This window comes from Lissotriton vulgaris, chromosome 1_1, assembly GCF_964263255.1.
Source record: "Lissotriton vulgaris chromosome 1_1, aLisVul1.2, whole genome shotgun sequence".
Taxonomy (NCBI): Eukaryota; Metazoa; Chordata; class Amphibia; order Caudata; family Salamandridae; genus Lissotriton; species Lissotriton vulgaris.
Window position 1 is genome coordinate 1,756,542,885 of NC_141685.1, and position 12,108 is coordinate 1,756,554,992.

The following is a 12,108-nucleotide window of genomic DNA, read 5'->3' on the forward strand; positions in this document are numbered from 1 at the left end:
AGTGGGTCAATGCTTCCATTGCAGAAATGTGTGAAAGCAACTCATAAATCACATGTTGAATCCAGGCTGTTTCAGGTCCACAAAATGAGCCCCATCGAATCGGATCACACTAATGCTGCACATAACAGCTCTATGAATGTATGCTTCTGTAGCAGAAATTATCTCTATGCAATGTAATAAGCCATTGACTATAAACTCAAGTTGTGAATTCTAAGCGTGGCTTCCTGTGACAGCATATTATATAATCATCGACAAATAACTTCCCTTCTCTGTGCTTTTCACAAGCACTGGCAAAGCCAATAGGTCTCACCTATCTAATGCTGTTGTCTCTCTCAATGTATGTCTGTAAAAGAAATTTGAAAAAAAAATATATGTATATTTATAAATATTTAAGGAAAAGCAAACATATGGCATTTCAAAACTGTATATTGAATTCAATGTTTACAATCTGTATTAATGGCATGGTTTGTTTTTCAAATACTTGTCACTCAGTAAACTCTGAACAGAATTTAAAAAGAATAAAGTAGTATCAGAATGTAAAGGGAAAAGCTTGCCAGGGCCTAATTCACTTTCCAAAGGATTCAGCCATTTGGTCTTCTGCAGTGCACGAGGGAGCAGAGCTATGAGCCTGCAGGAGAAGCAAGATACTAAGTACAATTTCTACCCAAAGCCACTGGAATTATGCGGCAGGTAAGGACCAAATTATGTGCCAGGGTGGACTAAATTATGCAGCAAGAAAGGCAAATTATGAGGCATAATGCTGAACTTTTGTGTTTTCATTACCTCACTAGTTTAGCTTGTTTGCATGTTAACACTTTCTGGGCAAAGGTTTCACCTCATAAGTACCACTGACACCCACATACAAAAATAAGAAAGATGGCCAGTCAGCCTTTATAAAGGGCCTTCTACTGCACGGCAACAGGTATTGCTGCCTTTATAACTTTTGATCCATTTCAGATAGACAATTTTTTTTCTCACATCTGCAGATTATGCAGCAAAAGCTAGATTATGTGGCAAATCTACAACTATGTGGAAAATGCCATATCATCACGTGATTCAAGCGGCCCTGATTTATCATATGATGCAAGAGGCCAGATGAATGAGTGCTTCTCCAAAGCCATAAAACCCATTGGGTGCCAAAGCGGGTGCTTTCATTCAATATGGAAATGCAGGAGATAAAGCAAAAATAGCTCTAAATACTGCTCTTTAGTCGTATCCAGGCAAAACGATCCTAGTTGTTTGCAGACAAGCTGGGAGGGGTGGGGAGCAAAAGTTAGTTGTAAAGAGGGTATACTTCATGACAATCACAAGTAGAGGGAGGCAAGTGATCTAATAAGAAGAAAATGCCAGTGACAATAAAGGCAACCAATGGTAGTTAATGGGCAGGTTGTTAGCCCACTGTAAGTTCACAGTAAGTCTTTTGCAACCAGACAGCTTGAGTGGTCTGGTAAGTGGTATCTAAAAGTGCAAGATCATTATAATAGAAGCAATAATATTACATTGTTGACTATAGTGCTACATACCAAACTTATGTTGTTTATAAGCATTGCATATAACATATATGTTACTATTTCTTTATACTCTGCTTTAATACTTTCCTTTGTGTTCCTAGACCTCCATGTTCTTCCTCTCATCTTTGCGCCATTGTGCTGTTTGCAGCCAACTTATGCACGAAGCTCTGGTTTTATATCAGGAGTGTCCCAGCTCTCTCCGGGTTTAAGAAGCGTCTCAAAGCCTCTCCGTGAGTATTCCAACTAGCCTTCATGCAAGTATTTTAAGTTGATTTATTTTCTGTTTACGTTTCATGTTGTGCCATGCTATATTTCCTTTTCCTTTGGGTAAAAGTGCTATGATAAACACAATACAAAGTATGCCCATAGTTAGGTATTCAATTTACTGACTTCAGAAGGATGGAAGCTGGAAGGCTGAGTGTGTCTTGCCAGGATTCAATCTTATGACCTTGTGAACATTTCCTTTATCAGCAGCAAGCTTCCTCTTTACAGTGCTATCCTGTCAGCTGGGAGGCACTTCCCACATTTATAAAGGCCGATTCCCTTTAGAAATCACTGTATTTTTAGTAGTTTTTATTCTAGTTGTTTACAGATCACATACACAATGTTTCTCCGAGGCGGTATTTACGCTTGTGGCGCCAAGGGAAGGGTGTTCCTACTTATTTATTGCACCAATTTCACAGCGAGGATAAGTCGCCTTTCAGGCGCTTCCATGGCTCTCAGACCCAGGCAGGATATGCACAAAAGAACATCTGGAAGAAGTCCCCAATAAGGAAGGGACTGAAGAGCTGAACAGGGGCAAACAAACAAAGGCAAATGTGCAACAACATTCCGGGCTCATTTCGGTTATTCGCAATAAGAAGATGTATTTCCTCTGCAGTTACTATGTGCCCACATTCTGTGTAAGCAAATGCACCACATAGTGCCACACTCGCAACGTGTTTCCATTTAACACACACAGAGACTATGTTGGCACAATTCTGACCTTCTTTGCCAGATCTCACTGTCCCCGAAGGTCTCGAAACTCCAATGGGCATCAAGAAGCGGAGCTATATTGAGTAAAATTCCATCCGGATTTGGGCTCGCAAGAAAGGCTTGTTTGTGTGTGGTTGCTTATAGGAGTTCCGTGGCATATGTGGCTAAACATTTGTTTGTACAAATGTGCCTGCATGTATATCAGAGACAGACCGAGAGGGAAGGCAGAGGGTTCCTTGAAGGAAAGAGCAAATCAACCCAGCACAGATATCCAATAGTCAGGCACACACATTTAATTACACCAAACAAATGCACAGATAAAGTCCACAAGTGAATGACAAAGTTTGTTTGGAGGAAGTTCTGTAGCAGGTTTATTTGGTACAGTAATGGGTTAATTTATGGGAAATCCAAGGGCAGTCAGTGATGATATGATCTAAACTGGCTGCACCCTGAGTAGCCAACGAGGACCAGGAAAACAAGACATGTGGTACTGTATCTTTGGGGGTTCACCCCATATCTGGACTCCATAGTCCAGGAAAAGAACTCACACGCAGAGGCATAGTTTTACCAGGCAAGTCCCCAGTTGCTCAGACCTACAACTGCACTTGGTATTAACGGGGTGCTGTCAATTTCATCCCGGAACGTTACCATAAGGACTCCGGGTTTTGGCAAGAAGACCCTTTGGGCTCTTTCTTGTGATTTCTTTTCACACTGAAGTCCTTTGGATCGCCCTGTAACTCTGCCAAGCCTCAGGGGTGGCAACCACCAGCACGGAGGCCCCCCACCATTACCTGTACAACTTATATGACATGAATTCATTCTTATTGCATTTGGAGGGCCATCTTGCTGCTGCCATGGCTTCACGAGAATGTTACTGCTGTGTCCAGTGAGCATAACTCACGCTGTCTGGGCGAACACCGCTTAATGTTGCGGGGGCTGGTATCTGGCGGTGCCTACAGGACTGCTCCCCTACACTCAATGTTAATGCCCCCGGTAATTGTCTGAAACTGGTCACCCAGATCGTTGATCTTGGAGGGGGCAACAAATGATCATACTGTGGATACTTCATTATGTGGCACAATTTGCCATGCCGCCAGTACAGATCACCCCCAATGGAGCTTGTTTTACACTTGCAAACTTACTCAACACTGCTGCACATAGTTGAAGTGCCTGACATGACAGAGAGGCGGTTTGTGCTAAACCTTACCTTCGTTTAAGATGCTGCCTCTCTGTGCGCTGAATGGGATATATATTGGAGAGGCTATTTGTGTACATGACATTCCTGTGTCAAAGGCATTGCCCTTATGTATCTCGAATTACTGAAGAAACCATGAAGTAATCACCCCCAAGTGTACGAGTAGTCAGTCAAATTGATCCCCCAACCTCGCCATAGGTCATAGCTGTACCTGCTGCAGTATGAATGATGGTACACCGTAACCATCATTCATACTGAATTGTACCCTTACTTGATGTTGTTGAAGGGATGTTCACAAGCAACAGGCCTGACTCCATTTGATACCAAATGTTAGGATACACCCAACAGGTGGAAACGACTCAAAGTGTTATAAGTATATTTGTTAACAAATTATTGCTTGTGGTAAACCCAATTCAGTAATCTTTACTCCGTTATCAATCAGTTATATGCTATCCTAAAGGTCCCCTATGCCCGATTTGAAACTACTGTTCACTCCGTTAAGCACAGTTCTGCGTGATATACTCTATCGTGCACTGGTGTCGGCTATGCATCCTGCCCTTACATCTCCCTGACAAAACCCAAAGTTCATTCAGGATTTGATCTGCTAACGTTATGCTGCACCAGCCAGTTAAATACCGACACACTAGAGAGGGTCATTGGGACCGGACAGAGCTCTACCGCTGTAAAGCACCAAACATGGAGTTCCAAGCAAGTGCTTGATTGGCAAGAGAAGACGCAGCAAGTGATAAGTGAGTACTACACTAGGTGGAGTCCAGGTGTAGTTGTTGGTGTTTAAAACCCAGCTCAACACCCTACCAGGGGAGCTATTGACTTCTCTTTGATCATTCTAGGTGTGCCCAAAGAGGGCGACCCTAAAGCCAAGGAATAAATAAAGATGACCCTGCCCCAGAAGTGGCTTGGGGCCACTTTAACACTAAGTTGCCATTTTTGTCTGTTTTCTATTTTAATGTGGCAGATTTTTAACACATCAACTTTTACATGTTTTCAACGCAACATTTTGAATTTTTAGCTAACTTCTCCATTTTAATTTTATTTCGTTTGTCTCAATTTACTTTGAGCCAATGCAGAATTTGTAAGCACTTTGCATTGAATGCCATTGTTGTTTTGTAACAGAGACCAAATTAAACATTTCTTGCATCTGACACAAGCTATGCATTGTGAGCCAATACCATCTTTATTGGATCCGGTTTGACGCCCTCCCTTTTGGGAGGTTGTATGCAGCCTTTAATCATACCCCTCACTGGGGCCGTTTTGACTCGGGGGGCAGGGAGTAATATGTCTTTGTTCATTTACTTTACTTTACCCCACCTATGGATTCCTAGTTGGGTACTCGTTAAGAGGGGCCAAACAAGAATGGTGCCGCTTCTAGGGTTCATGCACCCTTCGGCCCCCTAATTTGTAAGCTCCAGGAGTGGACTTAATTTGACTACCCATTCCTTTATTTAATTATATACATGTTACTCCTAAACAACGGGTCATTTATGTAGGACACCATTATTAAGAAGCACTAAGACCATGCACAGCTCTGACAGCTTGATGGGTGGATTAGAAGCATCACTATTACGTGTGATTCTTGCCCTGAAGAAGTCCAGTGTTCTGGATGAAACACATTGGCTGTTTTGTACTGTACATGCCTTTCATATGTGAATTTCACTGAATGAAATGAAGGCTTTCATGCATCTTTAGAAATTGCATTGAACTGTTTGGTTACTTTGAAATCAAAAATATAATTGTCCCATGGTGCACCTTTTACTTTGTTATAATCTTTATTGGAACCCGTTTACCCTTGTGGATACTTCTTTTTGGGCAATGTGGGAGCTCCTTCACAGCTCACATCAAGCCCATGACCACAGTCACTAGTCTGAAGGCCCTTTCCAGATAGGCCAAAGCACGTTTCTATGAAGGCAGGCCTTGGTTGCAGTATCAATAGTTCCAAGCCTAATCATTTTAAAGTTACTCTTATTCCCGTTAGTACACTTTTCCAAATGTAATGTGAGGTCTTCTCCAACACACTGATTTGTCAAGAATTTTTCACAAGATAATTGGCAGGAAAAAAACTAAAATATATTCCAATAGAATGTACTAATGCATATATATTCTAATTCTTCGCTTTACTTGTCCGGTTATGGGCTAGGTTCAATGAGCCAACAGGACCATATTTACACAAACTTATTAATAATGAAAGGATTGCTGAAAATTTAATTTTCTGCCTTTTACTATTAAAGGCACGTGGACTACCATTAAAAAAATCTTCTCTATTCAGATTATTTTGAAGTCTTCTATAGTTAACTAACGCCCAGATGCATCAAAGTTATGTTTTGCGAGTCCTTAATAGCGAATTTTAAGGAATCGCTATTAAAGACTTGCAAAACGGGATGCATGTAGGAATCGCAATGTTATTTGCGATTCCTACTGATTCCTTATTTGCGATTTGCTAATTGCTAATCGCAAATAAGGAATGGCTTTCCCATTCATTCCTATGGGCCTTAAGGGCCATAGGAATGAATGGGAAAGCCATTCCTTATTTGCGATTTGCAATTAGCGATCCGCAAATGTGCCGCAATTTCAAGGGTGCCAGGGTGTCCAAAGGACACCCTGTTGCACCCCTGAAATGGTAATGTTCACTGGTGTTGCGCACACACATGTCCCAAGGACATGTGTGTGTGTAATATCCAACTTGAAAAAATGCACTAAAGTGCATATTTCTAAGTTTTTGCTATTAACCACGTAGTTTGGTTTCGCGGTAAATAGCGACCCCAGAATGTGAATTCGCAATCTTGGAATGGTTCATGCATTGCATTTAAGTAATCGCAAATTACGATTCCTTAAATGCAATCGCAATTTGAGAACTCTCAATTATTTGCGAATTCTTAAATTGCGAGTGCATGAACCCTTGATGCATCTCAAATGCCATTTTTGCGGGCGCAAACGGCCGAATTTTGCAATTCGCACCGTTTGTGCTCGCAAAAATGCTTAATGCATCTACCTGTAAGTTTCAATTTGTTAGAATGTTAGCGCCCATTTGGGAGAGGTTTGAAGATTATATCTGCCGAAGCTTTTAGAAAACAGGAGATGTAATTCCATTGCATTATGTCTCCTTCATAAACACTTTGTGAATACAAAACTGTTGCTCATAATGCATCATAAAATCATTTTGTTGTATATCTTATTTCTCATTCTTCTAGGCTTGCGAGACATGCAGAACAGAATGGGAGCATCATTTCCCTAAACAGTGAGGCACATTTGTGAATAACAATACTGTCCCATTCATCAGCCTAGATCCTATCTACTGCTGTCTATTTCCATATCGATAGGTGAGCGTTCCGAGCTGCCAGTCGGGGTTATGTGACCAAGCGGCTTCATGGAAGCTGTTTTCAAGAAAGAGAATCACTTTAGCTTCCTCCTTCAAACAATGGGCTGCCGAGGATACATCCCAGGGGCATTAAACAAGACCTTCTGCAACCTTTCAGGCTGGAAGGAAGGCGCTTCAATCATCTGTCACAGGAAATTATTTTTAACAGTGCCAACAGTAACACAATGGAATAGCAGCCGCAGATGCGCACTCTTTTTCGCTACTGTCAATATGTTAAAGACCAAAATAGATGAGCCCTCGACTCCGCAATGCGGCTACCAAGGCTTTGCTGGGAATATTTGGTAGGGCTGACCTAGGAGTGTTTTGGTCGGAATCTTTAATATTTCTGCTTTTAAATAAGACTAAAAGGCTGCCAATATATTCTTGTTATTGCTAGATTCTGGAAATGTATAAATTATGCTGTAGCCCAAATGCCATCATTTGGAATGTTACCCAAGGACTTTCCAGATTCTGCCGAATAGAAAATGAATAACAGTTGCCTAGATTCTGGCAATCGGAATGACCGCCTATTGCCCACATTCTGTCAATTGCGACATTGCCAGTGGCAGTCTAAATTCTGGCAAATTAGGGTTCACCATTTTTTTCTTATCAGGAACATGGAAGGGCACGAAGATTTACTTATATTCTGACAAATTAAATGTTAACAGTGTTGCTCAGACTCTTATCTTTGAGAGTTTATCATATTTAGGCAACTGAAACAAAATTAATGGCAAGGATGTTTATGTATTCTTTCAATTGAATTGACAAGTATTGGTCCCTGTTAGATTCGGGGGTCTCTAGTTGGCACAGGTAGGTACTTGTGACAAATAGGGACCCTTGCCTCTAGTCAGGGTAAGGGGGCCCACTCCTAAAATAACCCCTGCTCACCCCCTTGGTAGCTTGGCACGAGCAGACAGGCTTATCTCAGAGGCAGTGTGCAAAGCATTTGTGACCACATACATTAACCCAGTGACAACACTACAAATGGACACCACACCAGGTTTATATAAAAAATAAATATTCTTTATATAGATTTAACACAAGACCATAACCAACACAAATACACAATACTATTTTTAAGATGGTAGTTTTAGCTTAGTTCAGGTCAGTTCTTAAGATGCAACACTTTGCGTCAATGTACCTTACGATGCGTTGCGCTTCCACAACAAGCAATGTTGCAGCGATGGAAATGCAGCAAAGTTTCGGGGCAACTAAATAAAGACGTGAAGATCTTCCAGATGTGGCACGCTTCTACGATGATGCGAGAAGTCTCGATTCGATGTGTCAGCTGCAGTGGCGACACCCAAGTTCAGCGATGCGACGGCAACAGCCTCGGCTGCGACACTATTCTCCGATGTTTGCGAGAAGCTTTCGCACGATGCGGCAACTACAGAGGTGACATCCTTGTTCAGAAATGCGACGGCAGCAGCTCCAACGGCGGCGCGCTTCTCCGGGGATGCGAGGTGCTTTCCTCGATGCGGTGCAATACAACAGCTACAGCGGCGACACCCTTGTTCTGAAATGAGACGGCAGCAGCAGCGACAGCAACACGCTTCTTCCTCGTTGCAAGACACTTCTCTCGATGTGGTGCAATACGACAGCTACAGCGGCGACACCCTTGATCAGAAATGCGACAGCAGCAGCAACGGCAACACGCTTCCTCTTCATATCGAGACGCTTCTCTCGATGCGGTGCAATAAGACTGCTTCAGCGCGACACCCTTGTTCAGAGATGCGACAGCAGCAGCAGCGACTGCGACACGGTTCTTCCTCGTTGAGTCGTGCTTCCAGCTCCTTGCGACATGCAGTCCCTCTGAAGGCCCAAAACAGCAGCAGGCACTTCCAGAGAACTTGGGGGGGGGGAGCTGGGGGTAGAAGTCTGTTGTCCCTGAGACTTCAGCAGGAGGCAAGCTCTACTCCAAGCCCTTGGCGATCCTTCACAAGTTGAAAGCAAAGTACACAAAGTTCCTTTCTCCTTTCTTTGGCAGTCAGGCAACCACTGCTGGCCAATCCCCCAAGCAGCACTTCAGCTTAGGGATAGTCTCTCCTCAGTTTGTTCAGGTTCCTCTCCTCAGTAAAGGTTTCTTCTTGTAATCCAAAAGTGATCTAATTTCTTGGGATCAGGGTCCCAATATTTATACCCCACAATCCTTTATCCTCTGGGGCAGAGGGGCCTTTGCCCAGTCGAAACCAGTTCTGAAGCACTCTGTTTACAGGACTCCTTCTTTCCTTTCACAGTGCAGGACAGAAACATCAGACGCCCAACAGGAGGTGGAGCCACAATTGTGGAGGGAAAGCACAGCCCTGGAGCACTTTGTTGACAAGATTCCCCCTCTTCATTCACTGTGCAGGGCAGAGACATCAGCCGCACCCCAGGCGGTGGATCCAGCATTGTGGAAGGCAGGCACAGCCCTATTCATGGTTCAGGTGCAACTCCTCCCTCCCATCTAGATGCAGACCTCTCTATTCATCACTGGGCTGACTCATTCTGTCTCTTGGAATCCCCCAGCCCTGCCACTCAAAAACGCCAGACAAGGAATACACAACCTAGCAGAGGCAGGCTTAGGATAGTTAGACAAGAAAATACCTACTTTCTAAAAGTGGTATTTTCAAACACAGAATGTTAAAACCAACTTCACTAAAATATGTATTTTATAGTCCAGGCATACTAAACTCGAATTTCTACCATGTTCTCTGAGTCAGTTAGGATTGTAAAAATGTAATAATCTAACTGCTCATTCTGGCCTATGGAGAAAAGGAAGCCTTGCCATAGTGAAAAACGAAAATGGCTGTAATTCACTATTAGGACATGCCACACACATCAGGGCTTGTCCTGCCTTATACTTACAATGCTCCCTGCCCTTGGGCCTACCATAGGGGTGTCTGATATGAAGAAAAGGGAAGGTTTAGGGACTAGCAAGTGGGTGCACTTACCCAGTCAGGATGACAGTACCAGACTGCACGCAGGCTCTGCAATGGCAGACCTTAGACACATTTTACAAGGCTGCTTCTGTGGGTGGCACAACCAGTGCTGCAATCCCAACAGCAGCATTTAGATTTATAAGTCCTGGGCACACTCAGTGCACTGTACTAGGGTCTGACAAGTAAACCAAACAAGTCAATCATGGAATCACTAATCAAACATCAATTTACAGTAGGGAGCACTTGCACTGTGGCCCTGGACAGCAGTGGCACAGTGCCCAAAGCATCTAACACCAGCAAAAACACATGAGGCAACAGCAAAAATGGAAGGGAGACCCACGCCAATGGTGCCATGTCTAACAGTCCCCTTTGATATGAACAACATCATGATTCTTTATTTCCTATTGATGAGAAATCCACAGAAGGTATTCTCTGAAATACATTTAATAAGAATGTACTGTTGTGACAAGCGAGTAACTAATAAGGGACTATCGTCTTTTTTATTTCTGTGGTTTCTAAATTTACATAATTTATTATCATCAACACCGTTAGAATTAGGAAATGGGGTACTTACTAATTATGGTATGAGAATGATTAAATGTACTGTAGGTGGAATTCTGTAGATTCCAAAGTGCCCAGGATCACACACTCTGCAGTCACTCATGCCTCCAAAGTTCTACCATAATTAAAAGCAGACAATGAGAATGAATGTGTGTGTGTATCCATGCCTGTGTGTATGTGGGGAAGCAAATGTGGTTGTACATCTGTGGATGTATGAAGGTAGAGGTGTGAGTGACGACATGTGCAGGTGTGTGCATTCTGCCAGTGTGCCGGGGAAGGGGACAATCTATGACCTGAGCATCTGTCATTTCTTTAGGGGTTCATGAAGCAGACTCCCAAAGTAACACCAGGCAGCAAGATTAACTTACTTTTCAGTATTTCATAGGCTCCATATTCCACAAATTCCTTTCTGCTCTGAACCATTATTTTAGTGTGATTTTCAATATTAGGATTTGGTGGAGACGTCGCAAGCCCATGGGTCTGACTGCAGCTTATTTCCAGAGCTGTGAAGGTCCCCAAGGTTCCAAGTGAGGGAACAGTTGCATTCCAAAAGAGGCTCATGCACTCCGCCTGGGCTGTGCGCAGCCCGGGAAAAGGGAGACTATTATTAGCTAATGTTGGAACACTAAGCATATACCCAGTTTGTCTGGCAAGGAGGGGGCAGGCAAAGGTCTTCCTGTTCTCTGAGCCCCCTTTACAATACTTTTCTAAAGCCACACAGAAAGATGTGAACAGATGATTCAAGCCAAGATGGCGTGTCTGCCGGATCTCATTAACAATGACAATAAAAACGGGAACGCTTAAAGGACCATATGACTGACAGTACCACGCCTTGCAGTCGAAACACTCTCCCTTCACCACATCATGGCTGAGCCATGTTAGCAAAAAACACCCTTTAAAGGTAAATATGCAACAGTGTATTATGGTCTTTGATTTCCTAGTTATCACCTTCAACATTCCCGAAATATGACAAGCCATTCTCGTATGACTAAAGTACCATTTATCACCTATCTGTTATGCACACGGCCTGTCAGTATGTTCTCTTACCAGGCCCTCTGCGTTCTCAAATATCTGGACTAATTGAATATATGCATAAAATCTTTTGTTTTCGTTAGTCTTTTTTGTGACTGCGAGACCCACTGAGCATTGTGGAATCCTACATGAAACTGGGCTGAACGGAGGAGCACATCAGCCCAAGGCTTTACTGCGCGTGAGCAGCTTACACTGGTCCAGTCCTACTGTTATAGAGCATCCTCATGCTGGAGTGTAACCTCAAGCTGGAGAATAACCTCATGCTGGAGAGCAACCTCAAGCTGGAGAGCAACCTCATGCTGGAGAGCAACCTCATGCTGGAGAGCAACCTCATGCTGGAGAGCAACCTCAAGCTGGAGAGCAACCTCAAGCTGGAGAGCAACCTCAAGCTGGAGAGCAACCTCAAGCTGGAGAGCAACCTCATGCAAAGAGGAAACTCATGCAAAGAGCAAACTCATACTGGAGAGCAACCTCATGCTGGAGAGTACCCCCATGTTGGCGAGCAATCTCATGCTGGAAAACAACCTCAAGCTGGAGAGC

The 12,108-nt window shown here is 43.3% G+C and overlaps 1 long non-coding RNA gene across 2 annotated transcripts in view; it reads left to right on the forward strand.

The window, feature by feature from the left end:
- Window positions 1–1,580: 1,580 nt before the first annotated feature.
- The window catches only part of LOC147751169 (uncharacterized), a 142,824-nt gene continuing 132,296 nt past the window's right edge, over window positions 1,581–12,108 (forward strand). For both annotated transcript variants that reach the window (XR_015299946.1, XR_015299947.1), the window contains exon 1: window positions 1,581–1,741. This is a non-coding gene — a long non-coding RNA (uncharacterized LOC147751169). The remainder of the gene's footprint in view (window positions 1,742–12,108) is intronic.